At 46.7% G+C, this 24,757-nt stretch overlaps 1 protein-coding gene across 1 annotated transcript in view; it reads right to left on the reverse strand.

Moving 5' to 3' along the window:
* Positions 1-24,416, reverse strand: part of PRRC2B (proline rich coiled-coil 2B) — a 327,590-nt gene extending 303,174 nt beyond the window's left edge. The window contains exon 1 of the mRNA XM_082264226.1: positions 24,258-24,416. The gene's annotated coding sequence lies outside the window, so the exon portion shown is untranslated. The remainder of the gene's footprint in view (positions 1-24,257) is intronic.
* Between the last annotated feature and the right edge of the window lie 341 nt (positions 24,417-24,757).

The raw sequence follows: 24,757 nt of genomic DNA on the forward strand, positions 1-24,757 counted from the left end.
CTCCAAGGTCAACCAGTATGAGGGGGGGGAAGGCAGTCATAAAACAGTCCAGTCCCCTCCAGCTGGGAATGTGGGAGTCTGCTGTTGGCCACACCCCCTGCAGACAGGGGGGGGGGGGGGGGGGTAATTGTATTCAGTAAAAAGCAGAAAAGAAAAGTCTGCAGGATGCCATCTGCACAACAAGCAGAGAGCTGGGTGCTGGAGCATTGATCAAGGCCAGTTCACATGGCAGTAAGTAAAAACAGAGAAGATCTAATGAGGAGGAGGAAGGGGGCGCCTGTTTATCTCCAGGGAGAGTTATCTGGAAAAGAAAAATCCACCAAAAAGATTGTCTGCTGCCGGATACACCATCAAGCTAAACTGTCTGGTCAATTGTCACTGCAACACCTCATGATAGATTAGATAGACAACTCATCACCGGCCACTTTATTAGGTACACCTGTTCAATTACTGATAACACAAATTTCTAACCAGCCAATCACATGGCAGCAACTCCATGCATTTGAGGCATCTAGACGTGGTGAAAACGACTTGCTGAAGTTCAAACCGAGCATCAGAATGGAGAAGGGGATATAAGTGACTTTGTATGTGGCATGGGTGTTGGTGCCAGGCGGCTGGTCTGAGTATTTCAAAAAACTGCTGATCTACTGGGATGCTCAGGCACAGCCATCTCTAGGATTTACAGAGAATGGTCCGAAAGAGAAAATATCCAGTGAGCGGCCGTTGTGGATAAAAATGCCTTGTGATGTCAGAGGAGAATGAGCAGTCTGGTTTAAGATAATAGAAAGAAAACAGTAACTCAAATAACCACTCATTACACCCAAGGCATGCAGAATACCATCTCTGAACACACAATTCATCAAACCTAGAAGCAGATGGGCTACAGCAGCAGAAGACCACACCGGGTGCCACTCCTGTCATCCAAGAACAGGAAATTGAGGCTTCAATTAGCACAGTCTCACCAAAATTGAACAGAAAATTGGAAAAACGTTGCCTGGTCTGATTATTCTTGATTTCAGCTGCGACATTCAGATGGTAGAGTCAGAATTTGGCCTAAACATGAAAGCATGGGTCCATCAATTGCATCAACAGTTCAGGCTGGTGGTGGAGGTGTAATGGTGGGGGATATTTTCTTGGCACACGATGGGGCCCTTTAGTACCAGCTGAGCATTGTTCAACTCCACCGCCTACCTGAGTATTGTTGCTGACCATGTCCATCCCTTTATGACTGCAGTGTCCCCATCTTCTGATGGCTCCTTCCAGCAGGATAATGCACCATGTCACAAAGCTCAGATCATCTCACCACTGCTTTCTTCAACATGACAATGAGGTCATTGTACTCCAATGGCCTCCACACTCACCAGATCTCATCCAATAGAGCACCTTTAAGATGTGGTGGAACTGGAGATTTGCATTATGGATGGGCAGCCAATAAATCTGCAACAACTGTGTGATATCATGTCACTATGGACCAAAATCTCTGAGGAATGTTTCCAACACCTTGTTGAATCTATGCCATGAAGAATTTAGGCAGTTCTGAAGGCAAAAGGGGGGGGGGGGGGTCCAACCCGGTACTAGCAAGGTGTACCTAATAAATTGACCCTTCCAGCTTACATTTCCCTATGGTGATGCTTTCTTTCGCCATACACCAGCAACATCGTTCTGCCACTCCTCCCTTGCCATTTGCAAGAAACTAGATTGTAAGCTCTAACGAGCAGGGCCCTCTGATTCCTACTGTATTAAAGTGTATTGTATTTGTACTGTCTACCCTCAACTTGTAAAGTGCTGCGTAAACTGTGGGCGCTATATAAATCCTATATAATAATAAGAACGTCCACTGGTGAAATGTGTGTGTGTTCAGCCACTGTCACTGCAGGTAACTGCTGGCTATGTGAACAAGAGAAAACAGATGTGGCCGCCAACAGCCCTCTCATTACCCGCTATAGGCTTTTCTATTCTCGGGGACCTGTTCAATCCAACCACAGGAATCCACAGCATGTAACAGACCATGTGTATAGACCCCAATAACTTCATATACCCACCATACGGTGTGAATTTCTATCCATCCAGATCCGAGATTCAAACAGCACAGCCTTGTCTGGCAGGGCTTGAGACTTATCTGCTGCAGGCAAGTAACACTTCCAGGTCCTGCGCCAGCACCAGCCTATGAGATGCACACTAATAAGCTCAACTGTCACACTACCCTCTCCTTCAATCAATACAACACAACTAAATGGCTCCTTGTAATGCTTCCCCCTTTGTGCAGCCTGAACTCTGCAAGCATCTGATCAGTTAATCTTTAAACAGTCTGTCCATAGGAGATCTATTATATATATATATATATATATATATATATATATATATATATATATATATATATATATATAAAATTCTGCTTAAAGTGGAATACCAGCTTACACCCAATTAGCCTTAAAAAAAACTGTCCTCTCTCAACATCTATGCCAGGGGTCTTCAAACTATGGCCCTCCAGTTGTTCAGGAACTACAATTCCCATCATGCCTAGTCATGTCTGTGAATGTCACAGTTTTACAATGCCTCATGGGATGTGTAGTACTGCAACAGCTGGAGGGCAGTCATTTGAGGATCCCTGATCTATGCTAACTAACCTGTTTACGAAAGATACTCTTCGGGCTGCTCCACTCAGGTGATCCGACTCCCCTGTATCCCTGTATCAGCACAGCAAACCAGCACAGCACACTACAAATCCCAGTTTTCAATGTCCAGTGTCAATAGCTTCAATAAAGTTTAATTAGATCAGGAGTGTAATCAGGGGCAATGCAACACAGGATCCTGCAGCTTCCAAAGAAGATCCGGGATGATCCAGTGCAGCTCAAACAAAAAGGGTTTGAGAAAGAAGGTTTTTCCTTTGAAACGGCCCTATACCACCCCCCTTGTTCCATCAGCACATTGGGGTTGCCACGAGGCAGTGGATAACGATGCTGGACACTATTGGCGGCTTTCTGACAGCTGTCAAAGTAGTTCCCATTGATGCTGGGCAGGGGATCAAGAACTGCCAGTTTACACACAGCATCTAGGTAATCCTACCTCTCATGCTAAATAAATGTCAGTATTTTAACTGTAAGGCTTCATGTACACATAGCCTACTTTGACCACTGGGCTTGGGAAAACGCAGCAAAAAAGGGCACCTATTTTGCAGTCAAAGTTCCTATGCTGAATGAGATTCTTCCACGTTCAGGAGAGGGTGGTTGAATCTCCCCTAACCTGCTAAAAGCCTGTGTGTACATTGACATATAGGCACTTATAGACTTCAGTTTAGGAGCTATGGCAAAATTTAAAAAATTAAAAAAAAAAAAAAAAAAAAAAAAAAACACACACACACACACACACACACCAACCTGCCAAAAGCTGCTAAACTCAAGTTTAGGGGCTGGAGTACAAATGAAACCTTATGGCTCGTTTCCACTGAGCTTTCTGGTACGGTTCGGTACGCTATTTATGCCGTTTCCATTGTGAATGGTACCCTAATTCCGAACCGTACCGTACCACTTTTTGGGACCCTTTCGTTGGGGTACCAAGCATATTAGTACCATACCAACAGGGTGTAGCTACACTCTGCAGAACTTTGATTGGTTGACAGAGAATGGTCTATCACAGCTTTCCTGCTACACCACGCCCATCATGAAAGGGTACTATTGGCAGTGGAAACGCAATGTGAACCGTACCGTACCACTCAGTGGAAACGAGGCATAAGTGTGCTATTTTTTTACCTTGTTTTTAGACCTGTGTCAGCCAGAGCAGCAGCAGGGGAGAAGAGGAAGCGGAGAAAACTGATAGGCCATTGAAGCCTATAGGTGATGTCACAGTGCCAGGTTTTACTGGTTGTCACAGTGCTCTCCCCATTCTCCAGCAGCCAATCCTGGCCAGCTAAGGGAGATGACGTGAGGGCAGCAGAGGGGCTGAAAATAATAATTCTATACATCATTCTTAGCTAGATTAGTCAGAATAGGCATTAGGAGGGGTAGGGAGGACTGTTTTAGGGCTAGGTGGGTGAGGGAGAGATCACCTGTGCCACCAGGAAGCAAAACACAAGAGTTCAAATAAGTACCCAAGAGTGGCAAACGTGCCCACAAACACCATTCAGTACATCAAAAAGGTGGTCAATGGCTTTTTGCAGAGCACAAACATGATCTATAGCCAAAGAACAAAAAATGTAATCTATTGCAGCGGATCAGTCCCTAGGTGGTGGCTGGATTTGTTTTCTTTTTTCAGGCCTCCTCTTTTATTTTCACCTGGTGATCCAGCTAGTAGCACACTCACTTACGTCGCCTAGGGGGCGGGTGACCTCCCTGAAAAATTTGGGGTCCCTAGCTGGAAGTGGCGGGGAGAACCGACCCTGGATGCGACTACTGACCATCCCCCTCTTCTCTAGAACAGACGTTTTAGTCCCATTTTCACCCAGTAACCCTGTAAAGCACACTGCCTGTCCCTGGGTGGCTCCTCTTCTATCTATGGAGGAAACCATGTCTGGCATCCAAGAGTATATGCGGTCAAAATGTAAAATTGTATATTCATTGCCACATATTATTTCAATTATTTTGCCTAGTCCTATTTAAATAAATTAGCTTGACGTTTGTAAACTTTGTAAAGATTCCCACATTTTCTTTTGTGGCGGGTATTCACTATGCCCTTGAGTGGGCACTGCTGTGTCACACATGACAGAGCCTGCCACCTGAACTACAGAGCTTCTAAGAGGAGAAGTTTCAGGAGGTCAGTACAGGAATCACTGCTTGCAGATAGCAAGGTACCATGGGATATGTAGTCTTCAGAAATGGAAAGTAAACAGCAGAGGAGAGGCAGCAAAGCATGCAGAAAGTTGTGGAAAGATGGCAGCAGCAGGCAGAACTCAACACAAGAATACCTTTTTCATATAATCTTATATTACACTGTCAAAAACAATGTATTACAATGCTGATGCTATAAAAATTAAAGTATGGGACCATGGAACTCATTGAACCATGGAACCCATTTAAAACATGGCGGTCCTTGTTCATTTCTAAAGCATGAGGTATGGGGAGATTGGTAGTTTACACAGCATAACATTGGTTTACGATTCTAGATCAGCTCAGTTCAGGAACAACAACGCTGCACTTTTGGCAATTTCTGTATTTTCTGCAAGGTTTTATCCAGAAAACGACAAATTCAGCCACCAGATCCAAGGAGCAGAAGGCTGCTATATATTACATTTTGTGCTTGGGTTCAGTTATGAGAAGCGCTCTTTCAAGTTTATTGGAAGGAGGAGCTGAAACTCAGTTTTGTTTAAATTAGTAATTGTGTGAGCCGATTACAGAATGCCAGATGTCAGGTCAACAACGGGGAGGGGGAGCAGGAGTCACTTGTGAGCTAAATCAATAGCAAGGGATGTGTAGCAAAGGAACCCTCACCCCTCCCCCTGCCCATTTAGAATGGTCAGAAAGTGAAAACCAAAATGACAATGTGCAACTGTCACTGATGGTTGGGGGTGATCACACATACATATATTTTATATACACACACACACACACACACACACACACACGATGTGTACCTTTTACAGCTCCACGACACAGAATACTCTCCTCTGCCAATACAAGAGAGCACCCTCTCGGATTCAAATACCATTAATACATTCTATCTAGTTTCCACGGTGCCCAGCTCAACGCCATGACAATAGGGTAGACAGCGCACTGCACACTATATATGATCCCCTATATATTACGGCCCCAGCCTGTATACACTTATTCTAACCCTCCTACATACCATAGTCCCTTATCCTAAATAAATGACACTCACAGCCCCCCCCCATCCTTTAAAGACATTCTACTACCCCCCCCCCCCCCCCACATACCACAGCTCCCATTCTGTATAGACTGATGACGCCCTCTTTAGCACATCTCCCCCATGCTGTTTAGACTAAAGCCCCATACACACGTACCGATCGGCCGTCTTTTGTCCCCGGGCTGTCGTGTCCGCTGAAAAGTGCAAAAGACTGCACACGAATTTTGTCCGCCGACTGCAGAAGTGATGTCACGTGATGGTTAACTTTCCTGGTCTTTTTTCTTTTCTGAGCATGCCCAGTCTTGCAAATCTGCTGTCTGTCGGCCGAATTCTGTACTGACTGGCGAACAATCGGCCGTTCTGGTGTCGGCATACAAAAATTTTAATGCTTGCACGACAGATTCTGTTCGGCCGAAAGTGCGCTGTCAGCTGTCGGAAGCATCATACTAACAAGCCGAAAATCGGCCGAATCTTTTCGGCCGACAATCTGCACGTGTGTACGGGCCTTTATGGCCCAACTATCTTGTATAGAAGTATAACCCCCCTACATACCACAGCCCCCATCCTCAGACTTCTTATGCCCCCCCCTATATAGTACAGCCCCCATCCTGCAGAGATAAAGAGGTCCACATATGGGCTATGCCATGGATGGAGGGGATGTGAAGGGGGTTCTGTGTAGCCCCATTGATGAGGGCAATTCCAAGAACTGGCAATGCTGGGGTGACACGGACTGACAGGAGGAAAATCTGGGGGTGTTTGGTATTTTCAGTGGCTGGAAAGGTTTTCTGCCAAAGCAGTGAGCATAAAGGCTCTGATGTGATGTACTTCCCAGCAGTCAGAGCAGTGCCAGTGTGACACCCCCAGCTGGGAGGGCTGCTTACCTGGGGGTTGGGCAGGTCTCCTTACCAGGCCGGTGGCGCGGTGCACTTCTGGCCAGCCTTGCGCTCGCGTGGTTATTGCAGGTCGGGGATGGTGACCCTGGTCTTCTGGATGTGTGGAGGGGGGCGATTGGGTCGTCCCGGTTCATGTTGCCTTCCCCAGCAGCTTCTCAGTGCAAACATTTTGGGGCTGGGTTTGGCTGGAATCTCTTCTGTCCAGTACAGGTACCTGTGAGCAGGAGCACGATCGACAGGGCCGATGGCGGCTTGTTGGACGTGTCGGTGGACAGCGCACACGCAAACATCCCAGCGCCCAGCTCGCTGTCTGAATGTTTGGACATGCAGCCCCGTCTACGTTCAGTCCGGTTCTGTGGGATCTAGGATTGTGCTGTGCATGGCTGGGTACCCTCTGAATGGGCTGACAAAAGCCAAGGCACCAGGATGCAATTTCTAGTCCACATAGTGACTGGGATTTGTCGAGACACCTACATACATACATACATACATACATACAGTAGCTCACAAAAGTGAGTACACCCCTCACATTTTTGTAGATATATATTTTACTCTCTCTTTTCATGTGACATCACTGAAGAAATGACACTTTGCTACAATGTAAAGCAGTGAGTGTACAGCTTGTATAACAGTGTAAATTTACTGTCCCCTCAAAATAATGCAACACATAGCAATTCATGTCTAAACCGCTGGCAACAAAAGTGAGTACACCCCCAAGTGAAAATGTCCAAATTGGGCCCAATTAGCCATTTTCCCTCCCGTTGTCATGTGACTCGTTAGGGTTATAAGGTCTCTTACTGGAAGCCATTGTGGTCTCAGAAGCAGCAAAGAGCATCAATTCTCTCCTCTACTGAAAATAGCAGACTCGCCACTACTGGAAAAAAATAAGGGGGGGGGGGGGGGGCGTTTATCAAACCTCCTGCAAAAACTTGACGGTAATTACTTCCAAACATTGCAGTAGAACATTACTGCACTATACCTTTCACAAGCCATACCTGAAACAGCTACACCCGTCTCTCCAGTTAGGTTACGTATGACCGGTATCTAGTAAAGTTCTGACTAGTATGATAATAGTTACACATTTATCAATGCAGAAAATATCTTATTAATCTAAAGAGACTAAAACTGCCTGACATTCTCTGAGGATTGTTGTTTATTTCTACAAAAATTACAGTCTAATCACTTCGGGGGCAATTAAAGTCTTCACCATTGCAGGTAAACTCACCTTGTGGAAATCAGTCTCCCTCGTCTTGTGATCTAACTGCAGAGAAATTGTGATCCCATCTGTACAAAGCAACAAAAATAAACCCGATCCCCAAGAAGCCAGAAAATCACCAAGCTTGTTTAACTGTTCATAGCAATCACATTCTCCAATCTAGCTACAGAAACTGGCTAGCCAGGACAAGTAATCCAATGCCTTTTTCACAAGGCCGGTTATCTTGCCGGTAGAATGACGGAGTCATGTAACAGGCAGTGGCCAGCCGGCCTATATAAACTAATGACAGACTATGCATACTAGCCAACTCTATGGAAAAAATCCACATATTCTTATTTGGTCAAAAGCTCTGCGAGGTTCTTATTGCGATCCATGTTTATAGAGACATGGGTGTGCAAACATTCGCCACTTCCCAAAAGAGAAATAAAGGTAGTCAGCAGAACAGTTTCCATTAGAAATGTTCCTTCCACTTTCTCCAATATATAGACTTCCCATCGAGGTTAGAGGACTTCACTTTTGTTAATGTAGAACGTCACTCTCCCAATCAACATTGATTCTAAATCCTCATGCTGCTAGCTTTAAAGCGTTGTATCCTCTAAAATAAAGAACAAACCCTGCAGGACAAAGGCATAATGTGCTAGTATGCATCGCATACTAGCTCATTATGAAATACTTACCTTAGAACTAAGCCCCGACACGGTCGCCTGGACAATGCTGAGACAGCTGACATCTTCCCTCGGCGTCTCTGAAGCTGTAAGTGTCCGGAGCCACGAAGACGTCATTCCCGTGTTCACTTTCCGGCAAGGAGCTCTGAAGGTCCGCCGCTGGTGTCAGTGGCTGCATGCAGGGCGAATATCTCCTAAACCATGCAGGTTTAGGAGATATTAATTAAAGCTTTAAGAAATTTGATAGGAAAGTATATCATATTTGCTTTAAACTTTTTCAGTTACTTCCTGGTTACTTGCCTAGGCAAATGATGTCATACATCCCAGGAGTCTTCAGGAGGGGGGGGGGGGGGGTTTCTCAGCTAAGCACACTCTCCTGCCTGCATGTTTGAGCTAAGGGCAGATAAATTCTACGAAGTAAATGCTTCATGCCCTTAATCAAGATGGCTACGGCCAGGAATCCTTACGGGGTGTTTTTCAAAGTGATTTCTCAACAAAATAGAGAAAGAATAAAGTATAGACCGATTTAAATAGTGTTTTTGGTTTGTGGTGCTCAGATACAGTTTAGGTCCACTTTAAAGGCTCGGTTCACATTGGTGCGATGCAGGAAACCCTGCAAATCTTCCCACATTGCATCCGACTCGCAGGCAGTTCACACTGCCATATGCGTACCGCTGGGAGCGCCAATACAAAGTTAATGACACCCCCAGATAGAGCTGCACGATTAATCGTAACAGAATCGAGATCGCGTTTCACTCCCCCTGACGATCTTAACATGACACTTGCTCGATTCTTTACATAGCTGTGAGGGAGCAGCTGTCAAAAAAAAAAAAAAAAAGCCTCCCGCAAAAGCCTATCAGCATTAGTCTCCCACTGAACTGTAAACAAAAAATGATTACATTGTATCTTTTCTTTCCCTCTGTTTGGTCCGAATGCGATGTGCATTCAGTCATACAATCTGTATGGCTGAATTCTCAATGCACAGACATTTCATGTGATTTTTTTGCACAGTAGTGCGGTGTGAATCACAAGCGATTTCTTCCATCGCACCAATGTGCAGCCTAAGTGTCTCATTCTGATAGCAGAGGGAGGGGATAAAAAGCTAGGAACCACACTGGGTACTTTAGAATGAAGCAAGTACATACTATAGAAAGATGCTTTTTTCCGTTTTCATTTTAGAGGTTTATAACCACTTTAAGCAACAAAGCGAGAGAAGAGAATGAGGTTTGGTTGTGCCCTAGATTCTAGATATTTTACATTGCACACTGTAAGAATGTGTAGTATATTAATTGGAGGACTTGCACCAACATTGTGAAGCCCTTAGGCCACCCAGCTGTTCTACTACAGCACTGTAAACAAGCATTGGATCTGCACACATTAATATTTTATAATGACAGAGGCATCAAGTCATCCTTATAAAAGATCTGCAATGTCGCCTGCATCTTCTGCCTGTCACCCAACTTTCACTGTACTTGAACTTTTGCTTTGGTGCAGTTCTCAGGAGTCTGGAAAAAAGCTCTTCCGTGTCTTGACCCCAAACAGCCAACCTAAATAAGACCTCTAAAATGTACCCAGACCCTCAAAGTTACCTTGTACCACCAAATTTAGGTTAGATTTAAACTTCAAACATTTATTACAGAGGGGTTTAAAAGTAGCACATACTGGACTGTCATAGGCCTCAGCACTAGCTTTGCATATGTAGATTGCTCCGGCACACTAAGGCTGGGTTCACATACATGAGGTGCGGGACACCGCATGCGATTCAGATATGAATTGCACCCCATTCATATTCAAATCACATGCGATTTTTTGCAGTGAGATTTGAGCCCATTAATTTTGTAATGGTTCAATTCGCACCAAAAAAAAAAAAGTGCAGGGATCTTTTTTTGCCGCACCGGAATGAGAACACATGGGTGTTCAAACCCACGCAATCCTATTCTTGCAATCGCACTGCATTTTGTGATGCATTTTGGAGGGTCCTTGACCACTTCAGTTTCGGAAGGTGGTTATTGACCGTCCAAAACCGATTGCAAAACGCAGTGCAAGATTATTACCATTTTTGGCGATACGGCAAAAATGCGTTACTTTAACTGAAATTGTGCAGTCATGCAATGCTGTACCCAAATAAGATTAATGTTATTTTCCCCCCCCCCCCCCTCTCTTTTGGTGGTATTTGATCACTGTACTGACACTGGCAGGGAAGGGGTTAACATCAGGGGCGATCGAAGTGTTAAATGTGTCCCTGGTGAGTGTGCGCTTACACGGGGGGGGGGGGGTGGAAGACATCTTCCCCTCTGACAGAACAGCGATCTGCCTTGTTTACATAGGCAGACCGCCGTTCTGCGCCTCTTGGGAATGATTGTGGGTGCCAGTAAACATCAGGTCCCCCAGACCCGCTGATTGCTTCCCTCTGTGTCCAGTCCCAACGGGAGCGGATCACCAGCAGCGCTCCGCAGAGCCGGAAATGGAAAGGAGGTACAGATACCCGAGTTCGCGCTGAAGGTCCGTCTTGCTGCAGTATATGTACATGGGACGGTCCGGAAGAGGCTAGTTCACCATTAACACCAGTGGCAGATTGCAATGCTTCCCGCACTGCATATATAGTGAACCCAGTCTAAAGATTTAGACAGCCACATCCCTCCTTGGGGATTGGCCTGTTCCATTTTTATTTAATGGTGACCTTGAGCAAATCAGTATTCACATATTCAAGGGTAAGTCCAGGCATTACCCCTAAACCTCTCTAGATTATGTCCATTATTATTTTCATTTAGGGCTCTTTCACACCGTCCGCCTCCATAGGCGGATCCGTGCTGCTCAGCGGGGATCGATCCGCGATCCCCGCTGAGATGGCGGATGACAGCTCCGTCCCCGCTTGCAGAGCCGAGGGGGAGGTGTCACAGCCTCCGCTGCTCTCTATGGGGAATCGGATGAGAGCGGACCGCCTGTCCGCTCCATCCGATCCCCAGGACGGATGGAAAATAGGGTTTCACGTACAGGATCGGATGCGGATGGCAGCGGACATGTCACCGCTGACATCTGCTGCTCCATAGGGCTGAATGGGGCATCCGATCAGATCCACCTGAAAAACTGACAGGCGGATCTGATTGTACCGCCCATGTGACAGAGCCCCAACATTGATTCTGCAGTGAGGAACGTCTTATTGCTTCCTGTGAAAATTACTACAAGGCTCATTGTCCTGCAGGGGCAGCTGCAGAGAAGTCCACGTAGGCACTCCCCTAGAATTCTCAAGAGCCCTTTCCCTACACAAATTGGTGTACTAAAACTAGAGAATGCAAAACTTGGTCCAGCTGTGTATGGTAACCAATCTGCTTCTAACTTCAACTTGCTCAAGTAACCACTTGACATCCAGAAGACTTACATGACCAAGCCATTTTTTGCGATACGGCACAGCATTACTTTGACAATTTCCCGGTACGGCGAAGCTGTACCCAAATAGTGTTTTTTTTTTTTTTTGTTTTTTTTTTTTTACTTACGGTTCTAAAACATATTTTAGGCCACATTCTGCTACATATTTTTGGTAAAAAAAATCCAAATAAGTGTATATTGATTGGTTTGGGCAAAGCTTACAGTGTCTCCAAACCATGGAATTTTTATCCATTTTTTTTTACTAGTAATGTCAGGACTGCGATAAAAATTGAATACCTGACACTTTTTTTTTTTTTTTTTTTTTTTTTTTAGGAACTAAAGTGTCAGGTGTTCAATTTTTCTGCCGAAATATTGAAGTCCTGCTTTAAGTCGCTGACATTACTGGTAAAAAAAAAAAAATATATATATATATATATATATTTTACACACACACACATATACAAAATTCCAACAATATATTCCATAGTTTGGGACACTGTAAGCAAACCAATCAATATACTAATATACTATTTTTTTTTTTTTTTTTACCAATAATATGTAGCAGAATGTGGCCTAAAATTAAGACTTTTTTTTTTTTTTTTTAAATGAACCAATGATTATTACAGTGATCAGTGCCAAAAAATATGCACTGTCGCTGTACTAATGACATTGGCTGGCAAGGGGGTTAACATCAGGGGTGATCACAGTAACTGTGTGCCTAGCTGGTGTTTGAGTGTAGTGGGGAAGGTGCTTTTACAAGTGGAAGGCATAGATCTGTGTCCCTGCTTCACAGGAACAGAGGATTAATGCCTTCTGTACTGACAGAATGGCAATCTGCCTTGTCTACCTAACGAGCGGTGGGTGACGGCGGACAGAGTCTGCGGGACCCGCTGATAACTCCTGCTGCACAGAACCACAGCAGGAGTGAGCACTCACACCCGCTACCCGGAAGTGCAGGATAACATACATGGAAGCTGATTGGTTTCTATGCAGAGCTGCACCTGATTTTTCACTCTCCAGTTTTAGTAAAATTCAGGTGTGAGCAGGCTCCTGGGAGTGGAGGCAGTAGCACTGTCATGCTGGAAAAGAAACCAATATATGCATCTTGAGTGGGCGAGGAGTCGGTAATAGGTGAGATTCTGGAATGAAGCAGCAAAGGAACTATATTGTCAGCCCAAAACAGAAGTTAGCAGTACAATAGATTTCAGGCAAATCAAAAAGGTGTGCTTCTATACTTACAGATCTACTGAACTTTGCTTTTTATTTTACCCAGACACACAATCAGCTCTGTATTGTTAGTACAACATCTAAAACTTCACAGCACCACACTCCTACTTGCCAGCTACAAAATGGTAAAAATTAAATATTTGTATGCAATATTTTAGAATTGCTTTCTTACAAAGATGAGCAGACATGCCATATGGGGTTCTAGTCATCACAGCAGTCTCACTGGGAAGCACAGATCTTATGACAATCCTACGGAGGTTACCTTGTTCCACAACCTCTAGAAACCAGAATCAAGCTACTTCTAGCAGAAAGGATTTATCTGGTTGCTATAGGCGAGGGCTCGATCGATTATCGGTGGGGCTGATATTCACTTTTTTGAAGTATTGGTCTCAAAACATGCGGATATGTTTTTTGACAATGCTGGTTGCTAAGCAGCGGGCCGCCATGTCCTTAAGAGATGACTCATCAGCTGTCAGTGGGCTTCTCCGCTAAAAGCTGACTGTAAAAAAAGCATAAGAAAATAAAGCAAACAAACATCACCACACACAGTCTCTCCCTCCCCCCCCCCCCCCCCAAAATCTATACCAGACCCTTATCCAGGCATGCTGCCCGGCAGGTCAGGAAAGGGGGGAGAGGAGGAGGACCACCCCCCCTAACCATACCAGGTCAACTACCTGGGGGACAAGGGCCTCATCCCCACAACCATGGCAGGGGGATATGGGCGGGGAGTTATCAGAATCTGGAAGATCCCACCCCCAAGTGAATAAGTATGGGGTCGTTGACCTCATGAGGAGGGCGGTGCCACCAGGTGACCCCCCACCCTTACCTTAAAACTCTCAAACAGCGAAGGAGGCATTCAGCGGCCAGCCGGGTTCCCACGGTGCCTGGGAGTCGTGATTGACGATGGATTTACATCGGGGGTCAATGTTTTTTTTTTTTTTTTAAATGAAGGATTTGTCAATAGCGGTCTGGGTTCTTCTTACTTTTTTGGTGACTGGATAGGGGTACTACGTACCCCAGGGCTTGACAAACCCCAGACGCATTGGCACCTGGAATTAGCGGCCTGGCGCCTGGGTTAAATTGCAGCAGGTGTCTTGTCCCCATGCGGCCACCGCCTGCGGGTGTGCAGACTAAGATGCCGCGCCGGCCGGTAATGGAGGCCATGGCTTTTCGGCCTGCTGGAGCGAGATGCTTGCATCAGGGAACTGGCGCCCTCTTTTGGTGGCGGGGGCAGTGACAAGCAGTCACTGAGGGTTTCTCCTGCCTGTTCTCACTGCCCGCCCATCTCCTTCCTAAGAGAAGAGGTTGAAAGGTGTTGGGGGCTTGATCTGGCACCCTGTCCTTAATGGTGGGTGGACAGGGAGTGTGGGGCAGCTGCTTGGAACGGCCTCAGTTCCATTTACACCCCCACAAACATGGAATTTTTTTTTCCCACATTAAAAAGGTTTTATTATTTTTTCATTCTCTCCCCGTCATGTCACAGCAACACAGTCAAAGGCCCCTTTCACACGGGCTGTCTAATCAGGTCCGCCTGTCAGTTTTTCAGGCGGACCTGATCGGACACTCCAGTCTCCTCCATGGAGCAGCGCATATCAGCTGACGCCCGCCACTAGCCGATCCTCTCCGCCAAAAAACAGATGGATGGTGGCTCCATTTTCCATTTGTCCAGCGAATCGGATGCAGGAACTGTGTCCATGTTCACTCTGCATAGCGGAGCAGAAAGGAACAGTCATCCACCTGCTCAGTGGGGATTAGCAGAGAAATACCCTCTGAGCAGGCAGATTCCATTTAGCTGAGGTGCCCGTCTGAAAGGGGCCTAAGGAGGCATTGGTTACTGGATCTCCTATCACCTCCACCTTGCTGCACTGTCCCTTCCCTAGTGAGCCGCAGCGCAATACACCATCAAGCCAAGTACACACAGGCTGAATGCCAGGCAACTTCGGCTGGTTCAAACAAAACTGCCCACCATTCGGCCCGTGTGTATGGCATCCGGTCTGACAGAAGCCGACCGTTGGCATGCTGGAGAAAAAAAATGGCTCCTAGATTCCAAGCCCTGATGTACCCCATACTCATTCACACTGGGAGGGGGGGTTGATATTCCCACAACCACGGTTGTGGTAATGAGGCTCTTGCCCTCCCACGCCAAGGTGCTTTTGGGGTAAGAGGGGCGGGGGCACATGTTGAGGGCATGTGGCCTGGTATGGCTGTATGGTGTATTGGGACTTAGGAGCTTTTTATGCGATATTTACCAGCACATTTTTTCCTGGTAAATACCGCATAATCTTTTTTTTTTGTGTGAATTGGACTTAAATTTAACACATGCGACCATTTATGGAATTGAGTAACAGGATACCCTTATCGTATGTAAAGCTTAGCGAACCGACATTATCTTTGTGGACTGGTCCCTCACCACCCATGTGTGATTCTTCTGCCTCTGAAGCAGACAAACAGGCCAGCATGTAGAGAGCAAGGGTGGCAAAATTTTAATGATCTGAAGTGGAAGGAAGCACAGGAAGTGTGCCAGTCTCCTCCTGATAAGGAACAGTAATCATTGGAGATGAATTCCAAAAATCCAGGAAGTTTCCTAGCGATGCTGCACTCATCCTTCTCCTGAAACCCATAAATTGCTGAAAAACCCTTTGTTAGATATTGACATCAATGTTACAAATATCTACGTTTTCTCAATTATGCAGCTGGTGAAAGAATTTATTTTTAAAAAAGGAAAAGATATGTGCACAGGCAGAGGTTCATAAGAGGGCATGAAGGTGGTCAACCCGAGGTTGGTCTTTTAACCACTTGCCGACTGCCGCACGACTATTTACGTCGGCAGTCAGCCCTTCACAGGCAAAGTGACGTAGATCTACGTCGCTAGCCTGTGAGGGTCTAGGGAGCGAGTGCGCGCCCCTGGTGGCCCGCCCCTTGCACAGGTGATCAAATACCGCCAAAAGAAAGCTCTGTTTGTGGGAAAAAAGGATGTCCATTTCGTTTGGGTACAGCGTCGCACGACCGCGCAATTGTCCGTTAAAGTCATGCAGTGCCAAATCGCAAAACACCCCCTGGTCAGGAAGGGGGTAAAATCTTTCGGGGCTTAAGTGGTTAAGTTCATCCAAAAAAAAAAAAAAAAAAAAAAGGTATTTCCTTAGTAATTAGACATGCTGGATGTACAACAATGTAGCCGATTGTTATGGTAACAGAGATGACTGTTCCATCACAGAGAACACTGTACATATGTTTGTCTAATAGATAGATTACTTACTGTGGGAGTGATAAGTGCACAAAAGAATTTCCAGGGAAAGCAAACATGTCTGAGGTTGTGGACAAGGGTTTACAGGGTAAACAGAACGATCACCCTTTTCCCTGAAACATTTATGTTACAGGAGGTTTAAAAAGATATTTCTGGTGACAGCAGTATTGATGGGAGATGCAACTGATCCCCCCTCCCCCATTATGATTGATCATAGTAAGGTCTTGCTTTGCAAACAGCAGCACCGTCATTTACAAGACAAAGTTGTTCTTTGAATTTACGGAAAACACCCAAAGAAAGTGTCCCAAATAAACACACGGAACTAAGCAAGATGTGCATATCATTACATGCACAGGGGTGTATAGTAAATTAAAGATCTGCTATCCTAATTATACAGGATTCATATAGCGCCAACAGTTTCTGCAGCGCTGTGAAATGTACAATGAGGACAGACAGTACAGTTACAATTCAATACTTGCGTCCATTTACAGCCGGCTACCTCTAGGTCTGATCCGATAAAAAGATGAGGGGGGGGGGGGGGTAAACGAAGGGGATCCTTGCCAGATCAGAGAGCAGCTAGGTGTATATGGACAGTCGGTTTATTTACATCCAGCTGCTCACAGTGCAGAGCGGCCCATGTCTGCTCTGCGTAAGTGGAACAGGCACAGACCCGTCATCCACTCTGCAGGGAATCAACGGTTGGATCCCTTGCTGAGCAAAAACAGATCCGGCCCATGTAAAAAAGGGGCCTTGCGCTCAACTTGCCCCAAGTATGGCTAGACTCCAAATGTCCGCTCCTCATGGATGTGAAGTGCTTGATTAGACAGAGCCAACCAATTATCAGCTTATGAAAACAGTTAATCAGCGCTGAGCAATATACAAAAAATTTTATGACCCCAATTAATTGCTTAATAGCCAGATAAGGGGACCAATGGCTGCTAACACAAAGTGTATTCACCTGAACCCAAAAATTTCCAGAAATTATAAGGGATGTTGCGCCAAAGGATACAAATCAGTAAAATCAAGCAAAGTGAATATCAAATAGCAAAAGATGAATAAATTTTTTATATATATATATATATATATATATATATATATATATATATATACATACATACATACATATACACACACACATACACATACACATACCACAATAAAAGTGCTCTTAAATAATGTGATAAAATAATCCAGGTGATAAAAGATTCCCAATATCTGATTAAATAAGATATAACTCGAATATATAAATATATAAATAGCGTCACAATAAAGTGTTCATGCTAATAAATAATATCTATTAATAAGCATACACAAGGGAAAATAATTCAAAAAATGTGCAAAGTCCAAAAAAAGGTGGGAATCTCTTCTGTGCTGATATCAGGTGACCAAGTGCTGGAGCTTCAATATCATAAAGTGCCTTGGTGCATTAATGGTAATGCTGGCCACGCACCTCCTGGTTTGGCTCACAAATTATGAGCCAAACCCGCTTTGTGCGCACACAGGTGCTGTTGATAATGGATAGGTTACAAAAAATGGGCAGTTTTGGGACTTTAGATGACACCGGCGAGCACTGCTCAGCGTCTCCATCCCGGGATATAACAAAACTGAAGAGCAAAAGGGATTAAAGAAGGTGTGTGGAGACCAGCCGGTCCTTAGTTTAAAGTACTTACCCACCAGTCGGCTTCTTTAATCCCCATGGCTCTTCAGTTTTGTTATATACAGGTAATGGATAGGTTGCTTCCTCCTGTCCTCCCTCTGGATGAAGGTGCTTCAGGTAGGATATAGTGACCCGCAGTGTCACTGACACAGTGAAGGGGATAAGGATGTCACCTCCCCAGTCATCTCTAAACCATCACGATCAGGTACATGTATAAAATAAACAGCAATCTAGTGCGCTCTGTAACAACTAATTTATTGGGGTAAAAATACAATGAAACACTCACAGACTGGCACTCAGCCAGTGCAGGCATGGACAGTGATAATGGGTACTACAGCATGTGCCTCTCCCATACGCGTTACGTCAAATCCACGACTTCTTCAGCAGGGGTCAATTATCAGCTGTCTATGAAGTTACAAGGTGACAGCTCTCCCATTTCTTTAACGTAGTGGCTAGATCAGAGATCTGAAGTTGAACTAAGTCTACAGCAAGTTTTAAAGTAGAATTACAGGCAAGGGGGGGTTGTAACCCCATTCAGTGTTTTTTGCCATCTGGTTACCCACTGGGAAGATTTACCTTCCCGTCCAATAGCATAAACCGGAAGCGAGAGTAAAACTGTGCAAATTAAGGGAAACCCTTCAGCTGCCCACCCCCTATTTTCTTTTACTTTCAATGATACAGTAATGGTAAAGAGGACAAATAGAGAAGGTGAATCTCCTAAACAGGGGCACAGGCAGCAAATATGTCCTGCTATAAAGAGGAAGTAAACTTCCATCTTTAGGTTTTACCTATAGGGAAGCAAAAAATACAGGGGTTTGGGGCATAGGTTGAGATTTTAAGGGGTACCGTCATGAAACCAATAAATAACCAAAAACCAAAGCTAAATATGGTTACCTATAGGGAAGTCTATGTTAAGGCTTAGCTATAGGTAGTGTAAATATCTCCTAAACAAGCACCGTCTAGGAGATATTTAGAAGTTATGTCACTGGCACATGCGTTTTGACAGAACGACCACCCATGTTTCTTCAGAGCAGCGTGCCGTGACTAGCGGCTCCCGCATGCATGCGTGGGAGTGACGTCATCGCGGCTCCGGCCAGTCACAGAGCCGGAAACCCAGAAGGAAGACCGGGTAGAGATGGACGCTGCCTTCACCGAAGGCATTGCTTCGCTGGAACGCTTCGTTTCCAGGTAAGTTTACCATAATTTGCTAGTATGCGATGCATACTAGCATATTATGCCTTTGCCTTGCAGGTAGGAGAGAAATAAAAGTGCAGCAGTTTACAACCACTTTAATATTGCATATGCCCGTGAAACAGCAACAGCGTAAATGTTACTATCTAGGAGGCGACGCTATACAGGTTATCAGTTTAGATTTACACAGGAGGTCTGGTGCTAAAATTACTGCCCACGATCGGATGTTCGCAGTGATACCTCATGTGTGGGATGATCGCTGTTTGCGCGTGTTTTAAAAAATACAATTTTATCACAGGGAGAATAAATATCCCCTGTGATAGCAATAGACAGTGACAAGTACTCTTATGGTGGGACCTGGGGAGCCCTCATCTCCTCTGCTCTTAAATTGATACGAACATCTCAGTTTTTTCCCTTTGATATAAAAATAATAAACATGTCATTTACCTGCTCTGCGCAGTTGGTTTTGCACAGAGCAGCCCAGATCCTCCTCTTCTTGGGTCCCTCGCCGGTGTTCTGTCAGATCTCCCTACCCCATCAGAAATTCATACCCTCGTCATTTCCGGTTCAGATCAGCTGTGGATTCATCATGCATCAGCTGTAGCTGCGTCACACGTCCTACTGCGCACGCGCGCAATAGGTAGGGAAATTTAATATCGCAATGGTTGGGCACACGTCCTAGTGCGCATGCGCAGCAACGGGCCAGGCAGCGGGCAGGGAGATCTCTTATAACAAATATCCTTCCGAGCTCCATGCCCCACACTGCACCGACCCAACAATGGGACATAGCCATCAAATGGACAGTGGGCGGCATGGAGATCGGATTGTCCCATTGTCAGGTTGGTGCAGTGTGGGGCATGGAGATCGCATTGTTCCCATTGTCGGGTCAGTGCAGTGTGGGGCATGGAGATCGCATTGTTCCCATTGTCGGGTCAGTGCAGTGTGGGGCATGGAGATCGCATTGTTCCCATTGTCGGATCAGTGCAGTGTGGGGCATGGAGATCGCATTGTTCCCATTGTTGGATTGGTGCAGTGTGGGGCATGGAGATCAGATTGTCCCATTGTCGGGTCGGTGCAGTGTGGGGCATGGAGATCGCATTGTTCCCATTGTCGGGTCGGTGCAGTGTGGGGCATGGAGATCGCATTGTTCCCATTGTTGGTTTGGTGCAGTGTGGGGCATGGAGATCGGATTGTTCCCATTGTCGGGTCGGTGCAGTGTGGGGCATGGAGATCGGATTGTTCCCATTGTCGGGTCGGTGCAGTGTGGGGCATGGAGATCGGATTGTTCCCATAGTCGGGTCGGTGCAGTGTGGGGCATGGAGATCGCATTGTTCCCATAGTCGGGTCGGTGCAGTGTGGGGCATGGAGATCGCATTGTTCCCATTGTTGGATTGGTGCAGTGTGGGGCATGGAGATCGCATTGTTCCCATTGTCGGGTCGGTGCAGTGTGGGGCATGGAGATCGGATTGTCCCATTGCCGGGTCGGTGCAGTGTGGGGCATGGAGATCAGATTGTCCCATTGCCGGGTCGGTGCAGTGTGGGGCATGGAAATCGGATTGTCCCATTGTCGGGTCGGTGCAGTGTGGGGCATGGAAATCGGATGGATATTTGTTATAAGAGATCTACAGCATGACGAATCCACAGCTGATCTGACCTGGAAATGACGAGGGTATGGAAATCTGATAGAACACCGGCGCTCCTGCCCCTCACTGGCTCACTGACTTTAATAGCAGGAGCCAATGGCACCCTGCTGCTGTCTCAGCCAATGATAATGGGACAGTAGAGACTCATGCAAAATTGCTGGATCGAGATGGGGCTCAAGTATTAGGGTTTTTTTAATCCAAATGTATAGAATTCATTAAAAAAAAAAAAAAGAAATCGCTGGCCCCAAGTGAAACACCAGGATCTCATGCACAGGGGCCAAACATCAGGATGGCATAAGGGCCCAAGTGGGGATTTTCTCAACATTTTCTATTGGAAATTTTCCCTCACTTCCTGTCCTGAAGACAAAACAGGATGCAAGGGAAATCTCCAATGGTACATGCACAAAGAATCTCTCCTTACCAACCTCTACCATATTCAAAATTAGAAGGAGAAAAAAAAAAAGAGAAGGTGGGGTTTAGGTTCATACATACACATTTTTCTTAATAAAAAAGAAAACACACCACATTAGGTAGAGGTCATTTATTTTAGGATTCCTTCCTTCAGAAAGGTATTTCCATCTGTAAGGCATGCCCAACAACAAGCTGCGTCAGCTGAAGAGGAAGGCCGTGCTCAGACAGTAAGAGGAAACCCTGGTCCTAACCGACCAAACAAGCTGAGGACAGGGGGGGGCTCTTGTTTTTCCAGTCCGCCTCTCCGGAAGTCAAATAGATTTGTAGATTTAAATGTCTCTGCATGTCTATTTACACGGCCCACATCCTTTTCAAGACAATTACGCCGACAATAACAAGCAGCAGATCTATTCCTTACACACTATATATTCTAACCCATGCATGAGAAAGACCCAAACCATAACACAGCAGCTGCATTGTGTGCAAAGATTCATGGGAAAGGAATGCTATGTAACAAATATGTCCGCTTTCATCTCTATAACACAGCCACCTATCTGGCCTACACATTGCAGCTCACCCACAAGAAGCCCCCCTATACCTGAACACAACATCACAGAGCAAACCGGTATAAACCGGAAAATACAATGTATAACAGGTGCACCGGACAGATGAAGAATATAAACACACAACAAAGCTCATCACCCCGATCTCACCCACACACGGGGTACTCAATGATTCCCAACACAACAGTCGGGGGGTTAAGATGTACACCGGAGTTGGAATGCCTGGACAGGGGGTGTAGATCGGAGGAGGGGTTGAAGTCAGTAGTACAGTACAGTGTGTAGGGTGGTGAGATGAGCGGTACAAGCTTTGAATGCAGGCTCACTGTAGATAAAAAGGTACCATAGGTGAGGGGGGGGGGGGGGTAATCCACCAATAACTTAGTGGGGTACAGGGTATGAGGGGAGGGAGAACAGTCCATAAAGAAGGGGGTAGAGAAGTATATAGAAGGTACAGGCTAAGAATCAGAAATCAGAGGGGGGGGGGGGGGGTTACAGGCTGTGATGGAGGAGGCAGTGGAATAGGTTGGGGGGGGGGGTATAGGACATAATGAATTAGGGAGCTGGGGAAAAGCTATAATGGAAAGTTTTAAAAAGATGGGGGGGGGGGGGGTCAGGCCATGATGAAGGGGCAGAGGGGTATAAGTATGTAAAGGCTATATTGGAGGGGGGGGCACAGACTGTCATTGGGGGGGAAGTTTAAAGACTATAATAAGGGGGTACAGGCAATTATGGGGGTAAAGCACCAACAATTGGGGGGGGGGTGTATAGGCTGTGGAGAAGGGGGCATAGTACAGATTATGATGGGGGAGCAGGCTGTGATGGAAAAATAGTAGTACAAACTATGATGGGGGGGCGGGGGGGGATAGGCTGTCGAAGGGAAGGGAGGGATGGGGCATAGTACAGACTCTGGAAGGGGATATAGTACAGGTTGTATAGGGAGGAGTAACCAGACTATGAGGGGGAATAATAGTAAAGGCTGTGGAGGGAGAGGGGTACAGATGATGACTTGTGGGGGGGGGGGGGAAGAGAGGGGTTTAGTAAGGCTGTGGAGGGGGGCACAAATGAACGGTGGGGGGGGGCAGGTGACATGGGGGGCTTGGTAGGGCTGTGGAGAGGAGTACAAATGAAACGCAGGGAGATGTTTAGTAAGGCTGCAGAGGGGGGTACAGGGGATTGGGGGGGTGGTAAGGCTGTGGAAGGGGTTACAGATGATGAAGAGGAGGGGGGGGGTGTAGTAAGGCTTTGGAGGGAGAGAGGAGGGGGGATACAGTCTGGGCAGGAGGGGGGTACAGACTATGATGAAGGGGTGAGGAGAGGATACAAACTATTAGGAGTGGGGTAGAGACTTTGAGGGGGGTATAGTACAGTACAGGCTGATGGGGGGGGGGGGGGGGAATACACATTCTGTGGAGGAGGGTACAGACTGGGGTTGGAGCATAGTACAGGCTGTGGAGAAGGGGGTGTACAGTCTGTATTGGATGAGGTGGGGGGGAGAATATAGACTATATGGGGGATATAGAGGGGGCATTTAGACTATGGAAAGGGGGAGGGATCAATGTACAGGATATGATGACGGGTGTAGTACAGTCGGTGGAGGGGGGGGGAGGTGTATAGACTACATGGGGGATATAGTACAGTCTGTGGGGAGTGGAGGGGGGAGGAGGAGGAGTTGTGCAGTCTGTAGAGGGGGGTACAGACTGGAGGGGGAGGGGTTGTGCAGTCTGTGGAGGGGGGTACAGACTGGAGGAGGAAGGGGATGTGCAGTCTGTGGAGGGGGGTACAGACTGGAAGGTTTGTGCAGTCTGTAGGGGGGGGGGTGTGCAGTCTGTGGAGGGGGGTACAGACTGGAGGAGGAAGGGGATGTGCAGTCTGTGGAGGGGGGTACAGACTGGAAGGTTTGTACAGTCTGTAGGGGGGGGGGGGGGTTGTGCAGTCTGTGGAGGGGGGTACAGACTGGAAGGTTTGTGCAGTCTGTAGGGGGGGGGGGGGTTGTGCAGTCTGTAGGGGGGGGGTACAGACTGGAGGAGGAAGGGGATGTGCAGTCTGTAGAGGGGGGGTACAGACTGGAGGGGGGAGGGGATGTGCAGTCTGTGGAGGGGGGGGTACAGTCGAGTAGTGGAGGGGGGGGGGGAGGTGCAGACTGGGAGGGAAAAGGGGGGGGTAGTGAAGGCTATGGAGGGGGAGGGGTATACAGGCCCAGGCTGGGGGCCAGTGATGGGGGGGGTATGATGAGAACCCTCCCCTCCCCCCGGGGTCCCGTACACAGAATGATGGAGGAAGATGGCTGCTGGGCCTTAGTGAACAAAGCTGCGGCCTGGGCCCGTCCTCTCCCGGCTCCCCGCCTCTTCCCGGGATCAGTCTTCCCACACAGCCATCCATACCCACCTGGTCTAATGGAGCGCTCTTCTCTGCGGATTACAATGCTATGCCGGGCTCAGGGCGGGCGCTCGGTGCTCGGGATAGCGGCGGATTGAAGGCGACTCAGCTCCGGCTTCGCCTCTCTCCTCCGTCTTTCTCGCTGTGTATTTTCTCCTCTGGCCCCGCCCCTCTCTCAGCTGTCAATCATTGGACGAGAAGAAGGGAGGGCCGCGTCTGAGGAAAGCCAACAGCGGCCTCTGCCGCCTCCCAGTGAAATTACAACAACACAGCCCCTGTCAGGTGCTCTGTCAGTGCACAGCCACTGTATATGGAGTCAGGCTTTCCTCCTGGGTGATATTCCTGGCTTCTCTAATATTCCCCAATACCTTCATACATTTCATATCATTAACCCCCTCAGCTCCGGAATATTTTACCCCCTTCATGACCAGGACATTTTTTTGATATTTAGAACTTCACTTCTTTAACTGGTAATTGCGCAGGCGTGCAGCGCTGTACCCAAATGACAT

This window comes from Pelophylax lessonae (genome assembly GCF_965119305.1).
Source record: "Pelophylax lessonae genome assembly, chromosome: 7".
NCBI lineage: Eukaryota > Metazoa > Chordata > Amphibia > Anura > Ranidae > Pelophylax > Pelophylax lessonae.